This window comes from Delphinus delphis, chromosome 4 (assembly GCF_949987515.2).
Source record: "Delphinus delphis chromosome 4, mDelDel1.2, whole genome shotgun sequence".
Classification (NCBI taxonomy): domain Eukaryota; kingdom Metazoa; phylum Chordata; class Mammalia; order Artiodactyla; family Delphinidae; genus Delphinus; species Delphinus delphis.
In genome coordinates, this window is record NC_082686.1 from 4,937,083 (window position 1) to 4,952,837 (window position 15,755).

The 15,755-nt window shown below is 40.1% G+C and overlaps 1 protein-coding gene and 1 non-coding gene across 2 annotated transcripts in view; both read left to right on the forward strand.

The window, feature by feature from the left end:
* DSCAM (DS cell adhesion molecule) overlaps positions 1 to 15,755 on the forward strand; it is a gene marked incomplete at its 5' end in the record, with an annotated part of 743,491 nt that overhangs the window by 232,194 nt on the left and 495,542 nt on the right. The gene's annotated exons all lie outside the window — the stretch shown is intronic.
* Positions 9,180 to 9,282, forward strand: LOC132425211 (U6 spliceosomal RNA). Its single transcript, XR_009519401.1, has one exon. It is a non-coding gene; the product is annotated as a U6 spliceosomal RNA (small nuclear RNA).

Below are 15,755 nucleotides of genomic sequence, written 5' to 3' on the forward strand. Positions count from 1 at the left end.
TTTTCCCAGCACCTCCCTAACCCTATTGCCAGCATTTCTGAGATGTTTTGTTCCTTGTCATTACAACACTCCAGCTTCACGTCTAGAGTTAAATCCAAATTGTCTTTCATCTGACGTGCAGACAGATTTGCAAACTACATGTAATTTGTTTATTCCCCAGACCCGACCCAGCGACCTCTAACTCACATTGAGGGCTTTGAGCTGGAGCTGTTGGTGGTACAGTTGAGCTCGGTCCAAACCCCCACATCCAGGAAAGGAACCAACTAGGAAAGTTGGTTCATCCAGGAAAGGAACCAACCAGCGGGTTCATGGGACAAAAAATCAAATACCCTGGGCTCCTTTTCTTAGGGGTTTCAACATGACACACAGAGGCAGTGGGGATCGAGTTGCAGGTCTTTCTCTGAATGATACAGATTGTTTTTCCCTTCAGTTTTCTTGAGGCATAATTCCATCCACATCAGCAGTTTTGCCTTGTTCCTTAATGCATAGTAATCTTGCCTTTCAAGAGAGATTACTTTCATCACGAAATTTTACTCCCTTTAATATTTTACAGCCCTTTTCTTGCCAAACTCACAGTGACAGCCAATGGTCAAACTCTGAGATGCTGAGGACTCAGTGCTCAGTGACCTGACCTTGCTGACGTGAGCCCCAAATATCGTGGCACTACAGAGGATCCTTGGTCCCCAGCCCACGTGGGCCTATAGACACCTTCAAGAATGGAATGGAGGTAGGACTGTGAGAAGATGAGAACATTGGGGATTTTTTTGTTTATTAAGTTGGTGATTTTCCTTCACAAACGGAATGATTTTCTTCTGTTTAAAGAAGGCTTTTGCTCCATCATTGACCACGTTCATGGGTTACACAGCATCATACCAAGTAAGAAGATGGAGACCACGTCAGCCAACATTTCTGGAATTTAGCTCCATCATTTGTAACACAAGGTGACACACCCAGGACACTCTGTATTCTGCCTTGCATGCATTATACGAGAACTCATTCATTATACAGGCACAGGAGCACAGTTCTTCTGAGATTATCCAATCATTACATTGGTTTCATTGAAAATTTGGGAAAGACTCAAGGAATTTCCCTCAGAGCCAGTTGGCTGACCAAGAGGAAGTTCACATTTTTAAAAACTAAGATATTCTCTCCTTCTTTGCACTTTGCTATTTTCTCCTGCCTGTTCCCCTGGTTGCGCTGAGGACCCTCAGCGTTGCAGTGATGTTGGGAGAAGACCACGACCGGGGACAGCTGAGGCAAGTGTAGGATGCGGTGGAAGAAAAGAGGGTGGATGAAGTGTCTACTTCCTTCACCGGTTAGGCCCAGAAGCATTTTCCTGTCTGAGGGTTCATTTGTGGCCTTTAATTCTGAAGGTTGATATGCCGCAAATGGGAGTTGAATTGCCAAACATTAAACCCAGCCTGGAATGGTTAATATAATCTGTTCTCAACCTAGAAACCAGCGAGGGCTTTGGATGGTACAGTGTGTACTTGCCCCAAATAGCCTTTTGTCTCGCTGGCTGGACCCATTGCGTGCCATTGCTTTCCATTTATAAAATGGGTCTTTTGGGGCTTCCCTGGTGGTGCAGTGGTTAATAATCCACCTGCCAATGCAGGAGACATGGGTTCGAGCCCTGGTCTGGGAAGATCCCACATGCCGCAGAGCAACTAAGCCCACGCGCCACAGCTACTGAGCCTGCGCTCTAGAGCCCGTGGGCCACAACTACTGAAGCCCGTGTGCCTAGAGCCTGTGCTCGGCAACAAGAGAAGCCACAACAATGAGAAGCCTGCACACTACAACGAAGAGTAGCCCCCGCTCACCGCAACTAGAGAAAGCCTGCACGCAGCAATAAAGACCCAGTGCAGCCAAAAATAAGATAAATAAAATAAATACATTTATAAAAAATAATGGGTCTCTTGGAAAGTACAGTACTGGTTTCATAAGCATCCTTTTAGGATGCCATCGTGTACTTTTCTGAATTCTTCATGGATTGTCTTCAGTAGTTCATCAATAGTCAGCTGTCCTTGGTCTTGTCTTTCTTATTCCTTTCTAAAATTTTGTGGTAAATTTAATTAAATTCTCTCATCTATTCATGATTTTAATAGTCTGCTCCATTGCTCAGATATCAGTGTGCAGTCTATATTAAGGTTATCCCGGGACTTCCCTGGTGGCCCAGTGGTTAAGAATCCAGCTGCCAATGCAGGGGACAGGAGTTCAAGCCCTGGTCTGGGAAGATCCCATATGCCATGGAGCAACTAAGCCCGTGCGCCACAACTACTGAGCCTGTGCTCTAGAGCCCGTGAGCCACAACTACAGAGCCTGCATGTTGCAACTACTGAAGCCCACGCGCCTAGAGCCCATGCTCCGCAACAAGAGAAGCCACCACAATGAGAAGCCCGCACACCTCAACGAAGAGTAGGCCCCGCTCGCCGCAACTAGAGAAAGCCTGTGCGCAGCACAAAGACCCAACGCAGCCAAAAATAAATAAATAAATAATAAATAAATTTAAAAAAAAAAGTTATCCCTTTGCTTACTTAAGGATATCACTCTGTTATACCTGTTGTTCCGTCTGGCCCAGGGTTCTGCTCATTTGTGTGTTTTTCCAAATCGAGAGTACTTTGTTCTGAATGCTGACATTTTGCTTTCAGTTAGACCATGTTCAAAACATCATTTCGACTTCCAGTAAGTATTTATGGGTAAGGCCTCATGTTATCTAACCAGAGTTTCATTTTCTCCGGATCTTATCTTTATGTGCATGAGATATGTGCAGAATCCCAATGACTGGAGATCTCTGAAATATTTATTACGTGTGTCCATATCTGGTTCTCCAAATTGCTGTCTCTCCTCCTGTGCTTAATGGTGCATTTTAAAAACACTTTCTGGATATTGTTACCAAGGTCACACGTTTCCTACAAGTATGTTTATGACATGTAACCTAACAATGTTTTTTTCTTGCTCCTTCTTGCTGGAACTATTATCTTGGGTTCTGAATCTGGAGTGTGTGTGCATGAAAGTATGTGTTTCTTTGTGTGTTTTATCCTGTTTTGGCACTAAAAAATACCTACAAACTGAAAGTCATGGTGAACATATTGGATATGGGTCCTTTTTCAGGTCTGCCTTTTGAATAACATTCTCATTATTTAAACACAATTGTGCATGCTGGTTCATCTCTTCTTGCTGATATCTGACAGGAAGGTTTGGATTTAGGTATGAATTCAGCCATCAGGATCTACACATCAGAACTGGCTTATGAATGAGTTACTTTGTGGGCTTTTATTACATATAGTCCCCAGGACTATCGAGCCAATCCAAGGAGGGCTTAACCAGGTACTATTAAAAACTGGAATTAGGACCTAATCCTAAACCACAGAATGACATTTATCTAAAGTAATTACCTTGTGACTCAAACACATTTCAGTAGCATTTGCTAATCTCACAAGCATATGGGATCAGGGAATTAAAAATAAGAAGCAGGTCAAATAAATGTGACTCTGGAAGTGAAAATATATCTGACTGAGTTACTTGTTTATACTTTTAAAGGAAAAATGGAAAGAAATACATCTTACTAATAGGAAGAGGTCATTGTTAAACTTTAAAAGAGAATAAGACTAAACTAGTACTAGCTATGAATTACCAATTTGAAATGCCTTTCCGTCTGTTTCAAGGTGAGACCTGTGCGTTCAGATTCTAGTGGACCCTGGAAGGCTGCGGGGCCAGGCGGGCCCACCTAACAGTGGGAAAAGATCCTGTGCCAGGCGGACAAACTAGAAAGTCACATTTTGGAAAGAGTGAAGGAAAGTTTAAATGCTGACTTGACCCTTCCTTGTACTTCTCTCCCCATTCCAGCTCCCCTTACGCTCACAGCTGGGAGGAACTGTGAAAGTTGCTGCAGTTTTAGGATTATAAGTTTTGAACTGAGACACACCTGAGTTTGAAACATGGTTTCCCCACTAACTAGCTGGGCGAACTCAACTGTGCTGTTTGACATCCCTGAGCCTCTGTTCCTGCACCTGTAAAACAGGGATGATGTCCTTACCTCACTGCTGGGAGAGAAAAGATATAAACAGGTGCTGTGTGGGCACCTCTGGCTCAGAGCTTGACACAAAGCCCTGTAACCCAGACGGCTTTCAAGCAGTAGCCGTGTGCGAGTCTGGCAGAAGGTGGCCTCCGGGTGTTAAGCCAGACACTAGACTTCCTGCCCCTGCCTGAGGTGGCAGGGCACCCCCTGAGCTTGGAGAGAAGACCGAAGTGTTACTTTCTTCGTTTAAAGGATTCTCTTATGATTTAGCCATAGCAATGTCTCCTCCCTCGTTCCTGTTGATGATTTGTGCTTGTTGAGATTCTTTCCTACAGCATTAGTCTTTTTAAAGATGTAAATTTGTTTCATTTTAATTTCTTGTTTTGTATTTTATGTCTTTTTTTCTGATTTTTTGAGTTTGCTTCATTCTTCTAGCTCATGGAACTGAATTTTTGGCTGATTTGTTTTTAGTCTTTCTCTCTTTTAAAAGGAAATACATTGCAAGCTATAAATTTCTCTCTAATGAGCACTGTAGCTCCACTCTACAAGACATTTTAAAAAATGCACAGTTGATTATTTCCAGTAGGTCATGTAAGCATATTTATATTTCCTTGAATTTCTGGCATATTTGGTATTTTCATTTATCAATGTTTTTGATTCTCCTGCTCCCCTACCGAACTTGCCTGCTGTTTGATAGATTGCTAGCGTTCTTTATTTCTTCTATTGGTGTGGAAGTTACAAATTCTATTTCTATTCTTTGTTGTCAACCATGACTTTGACATGTACCCTCACATACAAAACTTAAAGTTAATGAGCTTGTCTACCCTTCTCCTGAACTTGACTTCTTTAATTCCCATCTCTTTCTTCTGCTTTTCATGCTGCTTTGTCTAGAATTTTAATTATGCCTTACTTTTAACAGCCCTATTAGTCTTTTTAAAGTTAATATTTATCTGGATTTACCAATGTATGAATAGAGTTCTTATCATTGCTTCTGGTAGCCTGGTAGCATTGTCTGAATAGTAAAGATTTGGTAAGGCATGGCCCCTAACCAATTGGGACAGAGTCCTGACCAATCGGAAGGTGCATGGCTGAGGATGCTAAGCTCACTGGCTGAGGCCCACCTGTTCCTGCAGGACATGTTTCCTTCCTGATGAAGTATAATCTTCAATAGTTTCTCCAGTAAGGGTCTAAGAGTAGTAAGTTCTCTCTTTCTTCTTATATCTCAAAAGAACTTTGTCATGCTTCATTTTTGACTGGTAACCTAGCTGGATATAGAATTCTATATTGACATTTACTTTCCTTCAGAATTTTTGTACCTTCTTATGACTTTCTCCCGTATTTCATTGCCAGTGAGCAGTCCGCTGTCATTTCATTTGTCCTTACTCTGCTAGTAATCTGTCTTTTTCTCTCTGGTAGATTTTAATATTTTTCTCTGTCTCGGTGGTGGTCTGTAGTTTCATCTAGTTAAGGATTTTAAAAATATTTATTCTGCTTGGCTTATATTTCTGGAATCTGAAGATTCATGTTCATCAGTTCTGGGATTTCCTTCAGGTTTTATCTCTTCAAATATTGTCTCTCTCATTGTCTTCTTCCAGGGATCCTATTAAAAGTGCTTTGGGATTTGTTATTCTTTTCTCTGTTTCTTTTAACTTCTCTTTTACCTGGTCTAACTCTTTACTTCTCTGTGTTGCACTTTGGGGGGTTCATCATATCAACGTTTTTCTGCACTCTTCCTTTTTGCTCTGTGTCTAGTCTAAAGTTTGTTTAGTTTTTGTTTGTTTGGGGTCAGTTTCAGAGGATTCTGGGACTCTCATTTTGTGGCACATGATGGTTATTGGTCTAACAGAGACTCTTTCCCTTTTTGTTCTGTTTATTTCCTTTTATTCCTATTGCCCACCTCCTCGAGGATAACTGCTCCCACCATTTGAAATGTGCTAATATGTTGAGTGTGCATTTTTGTAGATATGTTTTACACTGTATATTATTGTTTTATGCAAATGTTGGTTTTAATTTACATAATCAAAGGGTGTTATACATCTTTTAATTTTCATGAACACTATGTGTTTGGAATTCTCCCACTTTGCTATGTGTAAATTGAATTCCTTGTACCTAGCAGCTGCATTGTAGTCAATGATTTGTATCCACCACATTTTATGAATCCACTTCCTCAGAGATGGACATCCAGATTATCTTCAAGATCCCACCACCACAAATATTACTATCATTCAATCCAAAATATCTTCTATTTTTCCTTATGGATTTTCTTCAGGCTGTCACCTGCTTAGAAATGTGTTGTTTAATTTCCTACTAGTTGAGTATTTTTAAAGTTATGTTATGACTATTAATTTCAATGTTAATGTTGTTTTCAGAGAACATACTTTGAATTATTATAATTTGAGTAATTGAGGGATTTTTAATGTCCAAGAATTTGATTTATCTTGGTTAATATTCCATGTGCTCTTGGCAAGAATCTGTACTACACAGTTGTTGAGTGGAGTGTTCTTTAAGTGTTAATTATGTTAAATTGGTTTATAGTGTTAATCAAATATTCTATATTTTATTCAAGTTTTGGTCCACTTGTTTTATCAGTCATAAGGAGAAGCATGTTAAAATCTCCCACTGTGAATCTGAGCTTTCTTTTTGAAAACAAAAATCTTCTGTCAATTTTGGCATCATATGTTTTGAAGCTATTTCGTTAGGTACATTTAAATTTAGGTTAGTTACTCATTCTTGGTGGAGTGACTATTAACATTATGAAATACTCCTCTTTATCTTTGATGTTACTATTTGTCTTGAATTGCACTAAGTCTGGTATAAACAAAGCCATCTAGATTTATGATACACAGTGGTTGGATAGTATGTTGCTTTTTAACATTTCATTTTCAACCATCTGTTTCTTTATGTTCTAAGTGTATTTCCTGTAAAACGCATTCATTTGGATCTTGTTTATTTACCTCGTCTTTAAGTGGCATTTAGTCTATTCATATATAATGTAATTATCAACATAACTTGGGTTTAGATCTTTCATATTGGTGTATGTTTTCTCTTTTTAATTCCCTGACTTATTTTGAGTGACCAAGTAATTATTTAATTCTATTAACTTTTTAAATATACATTCTTGTATTATTTTTTCAGGGTCACTAGGAATTACAATGTGTATCTTTAACTTCACTAGGAATTACAATGTGTATCTTTAACTTAACACAGTTCAATTTCCAATTATATCAAACTCTTTACAAAATGTAGGAACACCATGATTACATGTATAATTCCATTTATCCCCCTCTTGCTCCTTGTGCTCTTTTATTCCTCTGTACTCTATGAACCCTACAACATGTTGCTACCATTTTTGCTTTGAACAATTGTAGCTTAAATCTGTATATGTTATATGTATTACACAAACAGATATGTGTCTGTACACACAAACATACACGTATTAAAAGTAATAAACAGGTCCCCTTTTTTTACCTATATTTTGCACTTTCTATGGTCTTCTTTTTTTTTCCTGCAGACTTGAACTTCTATCTGGAATCATATATTTCACCCTGAAGCAGTTCTTTTAGCATTTCTTGTAGCACAGGTTTTCTGGCTACAAAATCTGAGATTTTCTTTGGCTGAACTTGTCTTAATTTACCTTTCATTTTTGATGTAAACCTCTGTTAGATATAGAATTTTATATTAACAGCTTTTTAAAAAAAATATTTTGACACTTTGAAAACTCTATTTCACTCTGAGAAATTCAATCATCACTCTTTTCATGCTTTCCTTGCATATGACCTGGCTGGGTTTTTTGGGCTACTTTTAAGATTTTCTTTCCATTTTTGGTTTTCAGCAGTTTGCCTCTGATGTGATAGGTGTGATTTTTAAAATTATTTTTTAAAGGCTTATCATGTTTGTGGTTTGCTGAGCTTCTTGGATATGTGTATTGATGTATTTCATCAATTTCAAATTTAGTGACTATTGTCTCTTAAAATAATTTTTTTCCTATATCTCTTCTAACCTCTGGGACTCCAATTATTTATATTGCTTGAGAGTATGTTACATGTCTTGGATACTTTGTTTTATTTTAGTTTAGTTTTTTACTTTTTATTCTCTATCTACCGTCAAGATAGGGTCTATTGGCCTGCCTTTGAGTTCACTGATTCTTTATTCTGCTGTGTCCAAGTCTGCTAATAAGCTTATGCTTTCTTCCTCTCTGATATCACATAATTCGATTCTGGTAGTTCCATTTGATTTTCCTTTTTACTGTTTCCATTTATGTGCTGAAATTCATCATCTACTCATATTTGTTGTCATCATTTTCTTCTAGACCCTTCATCATAGATACTTTAGAATTCCTGAGTGATAATTCAGACATCTGGGTCATTGCTATATTTATTTCTATGAACTGTTTCCTCTTTTAAATATAGGCCCCTTTTCCTCACTTCTTTGTGCATCTTGTGATTTTTTTATTTTATGCTGAACATAGTGTTGGGATAAGACATATTCACCTCCTGAGAAGACATGCCCCCTGTCAGGCTGATGGTGTGAGCCTGAGTCAATCTAACATGTAGCTGAGTTGTCTCTGGACTCTGTTGCAGAGTTGGAATCTTAAGTTAGATTCAGTTCGCCAAAAACTTCGCACATTGTGAAGGTGGGTTTGAAACTTTGCCTTTGGAGAGCTTGGGATCAGAGCACCAGCCACACCCCCTTTAGATCTTTGTGCATTGCAAGGCCAGCTATGAGCTTTCCAAACCATAGCAATGCTCTTTCTGCTTTACAGCCTGCCTGCCAGCATTTTGAGTTTCTGGTGCATTCTCTTTGCTCTCTAGACCCATTCCTGGCTTTCTGCACCTGGGGGCATCTCTTTCTGCCTTTGGGCTCCGCCCTCAGCCTTTGTACTTGGTGAATTTCCACGGATCTTTGTAGCGATTCATCTCCGTTCTCCTGTTCTCCCAGCTTTTGGCATTCATTTTGTTCCTAAATATATTCTTGCCTTCTTACTTGCCTACCATAAGCCTCCTTTTTTTATTTCCTAATTATGTATTAACAAATAGTCTGTGTTCCTTCTAGAATATGTGAATGTTCTATATTCATTTAGATTTGTGATACCTTGCTATATTGATATCTTCAACTCCGTTTGGGGAAAAAGGGGAAAAGCATAAAAAACAAAGAAACCTGCTTGCTTTGTCAGCACATATACTAAAATTGGAACCGTGCAGAGAAGATTAGCTTGGCCCCTGTTCGAGGAAGACACACAAATTCGTGAAGCATTCCATGTTTTTAATAGACCCACAGACATAGAAAACAAACTTATGGTTACCAAAGGGGAAAGTGGGGGTAGGGATAAATTAGGAGTTTGGGATTAACAGATACTCACTACTATAGATAAATTAGATAACCAACAAGGATATACTGTAGAGCACAGGGAACTATACTCAGTATTTTGTAATAACCTATAAGGGAAAAGGATCTGAAAAAGAATGTGTATATGTGTGTGTGTGTGTGTGTGTGTGTGTGTGTGTGTGTGTGTCTGTATATATTCTTTTATATATGTATAACCGAATCACTTTGCTGTATACCTGAAACACAGCATTGTAAATCAACTATACTTCAATGAAAGAAAGGAAAGAAAAAGAAGAAAAAAACAAAGAAGCAAATAAATGGGAGAAAAGTCCCAAGTTTCATAAACCTTACCTAAATAGATTTCTCATTTATACAGAACTTAAGCTTATGAATGAAATTATATAACTCTGGTGCAAGGTGAGTGTATCATTCAGGGTCCACTAGAGAAACAGAACCAGTAGGAAATAGATAGATGATAGATAGAGATGTACTTCAAGGAATTAGCTCACACAATTATGCAGTTGGGGTGAGTGAGTCTGAAATCCATAAGGCAAGCCATCAGGACAGGCTGGAAACTCTGGGGCAGGATCTGATACTGCAGTCCACAGGCTGAATTTCCTCTTCAGGGAAAGCTCATTTCTGCTTTAGGTTCTTAAAAGTTCTTTGATTAGATTGTGCTGACCCAGATTATCCAGGGTAATCTCCTTAAAGTCAACTGATTGTTGATGTTTACCACATCTACAAAATAACTTCCCTGTAACACCTACACTAGTGTTTGACTGAATATCTGGGTGCTACAGCCTAACTCTAAGTTGACACGGAAAACTGTCTATCACAGTAGGTAAGGGCGTATTCTACAAGGTGGTACAGTATGTGTTAAGGAATAGATGTTAAGGAAGAAAATAGATGTAAGTGAGAAAATGAAAGGGTTCCTTATCTGTTCATCATCCCACAGAAATGCAGGCTGGGGTTGGGTATTCTTGACAGTGCTTGGGTCTGTCATTCGAGGAACCTCTCTGCATATGCTCCTTTCTTGTAAGCCTGAGAGAAATCCTACTAAACATGGTCTGGGTTTAGTAGGCATTGACTGCTACTGGAATTGTCTGAGAGAGCCAGCTGCCCAGCACCTGGAGACCCCCAGGCCCATGGGAAGGTGTAGCCCCTTCTGTCAGGGGTAAGAAGCCTCACTCAGATGCAGCCCTTATGCCAGCAGAAACGGGGACCCTGCTTCCAGTTGGCCCATTGTCCAGGCTACCCTGAGTGAACTCCTGGGCGCCTTTCAGATCATCTGTTCATTGCATCAGAACAGTCTACAGGGTATATATCAAAATGTTAATAGAAGGCATTTTGCTTTGGCAAGATGCAATTATGTGATCATGGTTCATTTTTTTTTCTGTCTTTCTGTATTTATAGAAGATTTTACAATGTGAATATATTAATTTTATAATAAAAATCAATACAACGGGGCTTCCCTGGTGGCGCAGTGGTTGACAGTCCGCCTGCCAATGCAGGGGACACGGGTTCGTGCCCCGGTCCGGGAAGATCCCACATGCCGCAGAGCGGCTGCGCCCGTGAGCCATGGCTGCTGAGCCTGCACGTCAGGAGCCTGTGCTCTGCAACGGGAGAGGCCACAACAGTGAGAGGCCCACGTACCGAAAAAAAAAAAAACAATACAACGAATAACATTTTGAATAAAAATGGAAATGAGTTGATATGTCATAAGGAAGAAAATAAGATTCTTAATAGTTTTTCCTTTTCCATGCGTCTCCCCCTCTAATTACCATAAGCATCTCCCTGAATGTACAGCCTGGAGTGTCTGTGTGATAGCAGTGGTCCACAGGGACAACAAAGGATTCCCTAAAGCTTGGGAGAGCTCCCCTTTGCGGGAAATGGGATAGTTTGTACATTCAGAATATTGGAAATGGTTAATCCAAAGTCTTGTCTTTTTTTCAACTAGACTGGCCAATCTGAATGAAAAAAAAAATTTGAATCATATCCTAAAGCACCTTGTGCCTTAATAAAATTAGCTCAGTAACTTTGCTACTATGCTCTCTCTGTTCTTGCTTTATGAGAAACTGTCAGATTGGTATAAATTTTAGATAAGAAATTGTGGCACGTGAAGAATTTGAAAGGGGAAGAAGGGGTGGTACACATACATTCTGCATCCCTTGCTGTACACTTTAGTCAAAAATAGTTTATATTATCAGAAGTGGGAAAGGATGAACAGACAGAAAAAATATTAGGCTGTGCTACCAGGAATACGGAAACAAAACAGGACCCTATGAGGCCTTCCCAGGAGAGAAGCCCCCTCCCCCATGCCTCCCTCTGCCTGCCTTCTGTCTGTAGAAAAACTTTAGCCAGAGGATAAATTTAATCAGAGAAATAAGAAAATGCAGAAGCAAAGGAAAAGCAAACAGGACAAAGTAATAATAGTTTAGTCATTAAGCAAAGTCAAGGACCTGTAGTTTCTCCTCAAGGGCTATAGATAATATTCTGAGCCATATTTTTCGAGCTGTTTTGTAAATACTGAACCTTCCACCAGGTGGAAGAAGTTAACTACATCATGACCAGACTGTAACCATGGCATAGCTGCCATAGTTCTGAGAACTGAGATCAAAGAAATGGGAACAAACTGACCCCAGAACTGAAGACTAACTGTACCTAAAACAATCAAGATGACACTGATCAGACCATCGCTGGCCAGTTTCAAGATGACGGTCAGAGATGACTGTGCTGTTTCTGCATGGAGCCCCCTCCCTCTGCTGATACACCCCTGAAACTCCCCTTTAAAAGCTCTTGCTCACTGATCGGCAGTGGGGGAGTCAGCCTTTGGACATGAACTTTCCCTCTCCCCCAGTTGCCAGCCTCTGAAATGAAACAACTTTTCCTTTTCCCTTCTACCGACACTTGCCTCTCAAGCATTGTCTTGTGAGCAGGGAGCAGCCAGACCTGAGCTTTCTAACAGTACTAGACCAAGGGTTGTAGTTTGTAGAGAAACAATTCTCATAGAATATACCCCAAATATCCTGAAGGCTGAATTTTAATGTTTTTCAAACCAGTGTTTCTGATCATTTTCAAATCAATTTAATTAACAAGTAATATTCACGTAGTGCTTATAGTGTGCCTGAGAAGTGTCAGGAATAATAATACAGTAGTAAACAGAACATACTAATGCTTGCCCTTGTAGAGCTAAATGTTCCAGTGAGGACAGACAGATGATGGACATAATAAGTCAGTTACTTCCATGCCCTGGCTATTGTAAATAGTGCTGCAATGAATATTGGGGTGCATGTTTCTTTTTGAATTATGGCTTTCTGCAGGTATATGCCCAGGAATGGGATGGCTGGGTCATATGGTAGTTCTAGTTTTAGTTTTTTAAGGAAACTCCATACTGTTCTCCATAGTGGCTGCACCAATTTACATTCCCACCAACAGTGTAGGAGGGTTCCCTCTTCTCCACACCCTCTCCAGTTTGTAGATTTTTTGATGATGGCCATCTGACTGGTGTGAGATGATACCTCACTGTAGTTTTGATTTGCATTTCTCTAATAATTAGTGATGTTGAGCATCTTTTCATGTGTTTGTTGGCCATCTGTGTGTCTTCTTTGGAGAAATGTCTATTTAGGTCTTCTGCCCATTTTTTGATTGGGTTGTTTGTTTTTTTGATATTGAGCTGCAATATGATATGAACTGGTTGTATATTTTGGAGATTAATCCTTCGTTGGTTGCTTCATCTGGAGGGAAATCCAAGGAAGAGGGGATACATGTATATATGTGGCTGATTCACTTTACTGTACAGCAGAAACTGAGATTGTAAAGCAACTATACTCCAATTAAAAAAAAAAAAAGAGGATTTAAGATCAAACTGAGTTCAAAATCCAAAAAAAAAAAGTCAGTTACAAAGTATGTTAAAAGCAATCATTAAGATAGGGATGGTTGGGGAGGTGAAATGTGGTATAAAATGAGAATTATTATAAGAGACAAAATAAAGACCCTACTTGATTCATTCCCTGAAGTGGGAACACTTCGGTTTAACCTACTTCATAGCGGGCAACTGACGAAATTGACTCCAATTTCATGAGCCTTACTTGGTCTGGATGTTCTGGTTCAGTGTTAAGAGCAACCAAGGAGAGACTTCTGTGGTCTTGCCACTCTTAGGGTTCACTGACCTTGAGAGCCGATTCTATTTTTATTCCTGTTTGATGGGGCGAGGAGAAGCAGAAACAAGAGCCCTAGGTATGTCTTAGCCACAAAGACCTGGGCATGAAGAAGTGAGCTGCCTTGTGCACGGCCAATGCAGTTCATGGGTGTGGAAAGATTAGGATGCTGGCATGAGTGACCCCAAAGCCAGAGCCAAGTGATCCCCTAGTGCAATAGCACAGTGTCTAGGGCCACTATAATTTTAGGATCCCATGAAAATATTTTAATTTCTTTCCAAATCAGAAGACAAAAATGAACATAATCCAGCCAGATTGCATTTGTCTTAATCCTGCTAGTCATAGAATATAATTTTAAACAATTTTTTTGAAGGAAAGACCCATGAATGTCTTAATGTGGCTCTGCCCACAGGCCCGTGCCTTTCATAGTAATATTGCCAACACCCCCTCCTTCTGTTTTGTTGTTGTTTGGCATTTCTCCTTGTCACTGAAGGAAAGACGCTTATGCACTTGGAATGGGGTCGTCAACCCACACCCATGCCCACCCTTGTTGTGTGACATAAACAGATGCCTATGGAGGAGCTAGGAGGCCAAGATTGTCCCCTTGCGCAGTTCCCAGCACTAGGTAGCACTGTGACGCATAGCTCTGAAATGAGTGAGTGAATGAATAAATGAAGGAATGCTTGAGTTAATGAATGAGTGAATACTTTCATGAATGACTGAATGAGTAAATGAATTAACAAATGCTTGAGTGAGTGAGTGAGTGAGTGAATTCTTGAGTGAATGAGTGGGTGAGTAAATGAATGGATGCCTATGTTGGTGGTGATGTTATTTCCTTTTCTCTTTAGCTGACTTTTTTTTTTTTTCAGAGAAATGTGGCATCAACCCCACCGAATGTTTCAAACAATGATGTTGTTTTAAAAGCATTCTGTGCCACATAATGTGTGCTGTCTTGAACTAAAAGGAGAATTAGAAATCATTTGGAATTCAGTTAAACATAAATTTGCTAAATCCAGTCCATGATAAATTCAAATTACTTTGGAGCAGTAAAGAATGTGTTGGATGGTGGGCAGCTCGGTCGAAAGCCAAACTGGGATGAACTCAGGCCTTGAGAATCAGTGGTTACCTAGAGAGCCTTCAACTATTGAGGTGTACTTGAGGGTCACAGGTCCAGCGGTTGCTGTCTTTTATAATGTAGAGCAGGTTACATGGGACTCCCTTGATTACGTTATTAAGATTCCGTCCTGTTACTTTTCATCTTTTCCTTTCTCTGTGTGATGAAGTGTTAAGCTATGCTGGGCTGTGGCATCCTGCCACCATCTCAGGAAATATTCCCAGAGAGGACTGGCTCTTCCTGAGCTGTAGTTTCCCAGCATCAACAGTGCCAAGTGCTTCTGCACTGTCTCCTGAAGCACATGCTTATGGCAGGCTAATTGGAAAACCCTGAACCATGAAATTTAGGACAATAATAACATATGTGAAAGTGGGAAAAGGATGAAAGTGAAATGATCCATTTAGTGGTGGGCGGGGGGAATAGAACTGGGTTTCAGTCAGGACTTCAATGTGTACCCTTCTGGTTTGAGAATTCACATTTTAGCTTTATTTTTTTTATTTTTTTTTTATTTTTTATTTTTTGCTGTACGCGGGCCTCTCACTGTTGTGGCCTCTCCCGTTGCGGAGCACAGGCTCCGGACGCGCAGGCTCTGTGGCCATGGCTCACGGGCCCAGCCACTCCGCGGCATGTGGGATCTTCCCAGACCGGGGCACGAACCCGTGTCCCCTGCATCGGCAGGCGGACTCTCAACCACTGCGCCACCAGGGAAGCCCTTAGCTTTATTTTTGTATCTCTTTTTATGAATCTTCTGTTAGCTGATGTGCAAAGTTTACGTGAAAGGATGCATATATTGTAGGTATCTGTGTCAGGGATGGGGGACATGTGTGTGTGGAACGGACAGGAGGTATAAGGGTCCAGTTGTCCAATATAAGGCTGGAACCTAGAGTTTTGGAGGAAGACCTTTATAGATCCCTAAATGTAGCTGAACTTGATTCATTAGGAGGTGTTTTCCTTCTCTTAAAGTTGAATCTTGCCTTTTCATGTAATGGTAAAGAAAAATGTGAACTGGAACCATGAGCCCTTCCACAGATGCAGGCATCAGGCTGCTGATTTTACACATCTTGAAGACCTCAAGGCACTGACTGCAAACATATGGTTGTTGATAATTCAGAAGCCATTCACAAGGTAGGGATAGCAATTG